The 2,500-nt window shown below is 61.5% G+C and overlaps 1 non-coding gene across 1 annotated transcript in view; it reads right to left on the bottom strand.

Annotated features, from left to right (window-relative positions):
• Nucleotides 1-250, bottom strand: part of LOC134306460 (18S ribosomal RNA) — a 1,842-nt gene extending 1,592 nt beyond the window's left edge. Inside the window, exon 1 of the ribosomal RNA XR_010009240.1 lies at nucleotides 1-250. This exon is cut by the window's left edge and continues 1,592 nt beyond it. This is a non-coding gene — a ribosomal RNA (18S ribosomal RNA).
• Nucleotides 251-2,500: the final 2,250 nt, after the last annotated feature.

The raw sequence follows: 2,500 nt of genomic DNA, 5'->3' as shown, positions 1-2,500 counted from the left end.
GGGGGCCCGAGCCCCCCGGATGGGTTTTGGGTCTGATAAATGCACGCATCCCCCGGTGGAGGTCAGCGCTCGTTTGCATGTATTAGCTCTGGAATTACCACAGTTATCCGAGTAACGTGTGGAGCGATCAAAGGAACCATAACTGATTTAATGAGCCATTCGCAGTTTCACTGTACCGACCGTGTGCACTTAGACCTGCATGGCTTAATCTTTGAGACAAGCATATGTTACTGGCAGGATCAACCAGGTAGCACTTTCTCCGAGGAGAAGCGGGGCCGTCTCCCCAACCTCGCTCTTCTCCTCCTTCTCCGTGCGAGACGGAGGGAGAGAGAGAGAGAGAAGAGGGGGCTCGGGAAGGCCACGCACGTGCCTTGATTTTCTTCGCTTCCGAGAGGCTCGACTGGGAAACGCTGATTCGAGAGGACCGCAGAGACGAGCGGAGAGGAGAGCACGGGTTGACCGCTGCAGAGCAGACGGGCCCCCCCCCTGTCCCCTGACCGACGTCCGACGGCCTCTTCTCATCGTTTTGCTTCCATCGACAACCGGCCACCTACGTCTCTTTCTGAAGGCCGGCGGGAGGGTCGGTCGGCGGGGAGACCCCCACCGGTTCGACCGCCCCCACCCATAGAGGCAAACACCGCTACGCGGGGAGGATCTCGCTGCCCGGGCCGGGCAGGTGCCTACCCCAGGCGGGTCGTGTGTTCCGATCTGTCAGGCGCTTCGTCTCGTGGTTCGTAGCTGCTCTCGTTTCTCGGCCTCCTACTATCCCGAGCACACCCCTTCCGTGACTCGACACCCGCCAGACGACCATAGCGGGGAGAAAGGCTCTCGGCCTGCCCCAGCAGAGAGGCCTGGTGCGGGGTCGGCTGCCGTCGGGGCCGGGGTGGATTTCGGACTTAGACAGATTTTCACTGTTTATAAAGACCCAGCCGATAATCACCCAGGCGATCCGCCGAGCCTGCCCAGAGGGAGGGCCTGCCCTGCTGCGGAGGTGGTGACCCCGGGGTGGATTTCGGACTTAGACGAATTTTGACTGGGTATGAAGACCCAGCCGAAAATTCACCCAGGCCACAGGCCCGGCCTGCCCAGAGGGAGGGCCTGCCCTGCTGCGGAGGTGGTGAACCCCGGGGTGGATTTCGGGCTTAGACAAATTTTGACTGGGTATGAAGACCCAGCCGATAATCACCCAGGCGATCCGCCGAGCCTGCCCAGAGGGAGGCCCTGCCGAAAGTTTTCCAGGAGGCCGAAAATTCACCCAGGCCACAGGCCCAGCCTGCCCAGGGAGAGAGGCTGCCTGCCCGGGGAGAGATGGGGCCTGCCCAGCCGCTCTGGTGGTGGTGGTGGTGGTGGTGGTGGTGGTGACCCCGGGGTGGATTTTGGACTTTGACAAAATCTCACCGAAAAGGGGACGCTCGCCCAGGGGAGCCGCCGCCCGTGCCCAGGGAGGGGGCGGACCCTGCCGAAAGTTTTCCAGGAGGCCGAAAATTCACCCAGGCCACAGGCCCAGCCTGCCCAGGGAGAGAGGCTGCCTGCCCGGGGAGAGATGGGGCCTGCCCAGCCGCTCTGGTGGTGGTGGTGGTGGTGGTGGTGGTGGTGACCCCGGGGTGGATTTTGGACTTTGACAAAATCTCACCGAAAAGGGGACGCTCACCCAGGGGAGCCGCCGCCCGTGCCCAGGGAGGGGGCGGACCCTGCCGAAAGTTTTCCAGGAGGCCGAAAATTCACCCAGGCCACAGGCCCAGCCTGCCCAGGGAGAGAGGCTGCCTGCCCGGGGAGAGATGGGGCCTGCCCAGCCGCTCTGGTGGTGGTGGTGGTGGTGGTGGTGGTGGTGGTGACCCCGGGGTGGATTTTGGACTTTGACAAAATCTCACCGAAAAGGGGACGCTCACCCAGGGGAGCCGCCGCCCGTGCCCAGGGAGGGGGCGGACCCTGCCGAAAGTTTTCCAGGAGGCCGAAAATTCACCCAGGCCACAGGCCCAGCCTGCCCAGGGAGAGAGGCTGCCTGCCCGGGGAGAGATGGGGCCTGCCCAGCCGCTCTGGTGGTGGTGACGACCCCTGGGCGGGTTTTGGACAAATTTCCGCTGGAAAAAGACCGTTTCACCCATGGGAACTGCTGGCCCCTGCCCAGCGAGAGAGGGAGAGAGAGAGAGAGAGAGAGAGAGAGAGAGAGAGAGAGAGAGAGAGAGAGAGGGGGGAGGGGGCTGCCCTTCTGCTCTGGTGGTGAGGGTCTGCTTGCCCCTGCCAAGAGACAGGGCCTTCCCTGCCCCTCTGCTGTGCTTGGGGGTGGATCTGCCGTACACTACCCGAGCACCTCACAGTTCACAGACACATAGACCATCTTTGAAAACACTAGTTAAGTGCAAACACACATAGCTTAGCTACAAAAGACAAGGGGTTAGCTCAGGATTGTTTACGATGTATGTATGTTTGATACTCTGCTATTTTTAGGAGGGATATTCTCTGTGTTTCATCGTTTAAATGCTTGTGCTGCGGTGGAAAC

Source organism: Trichomycterus rosablanca, unplaced genomic scaffold (assembly GCF_030014385.1).
Source record: "Trichomycterus rosablanca isolate fTriRos1 unplaced genomic scaffold, fTriRos1.hap1 scaffold_191, whole genome shotgun sequence".
NCBI lineage: Eukaryota > Metazoa > Chordata > Actinopteri > Siluriformes > Trichomycteridae > Trichomycterus > Trichomycterus rosablanca.
The sequence above is the reverse complement of the archived record's forward strand: the minus strand, read 5'-3'. Positions and strand labels throughout refer to the sequence as shown.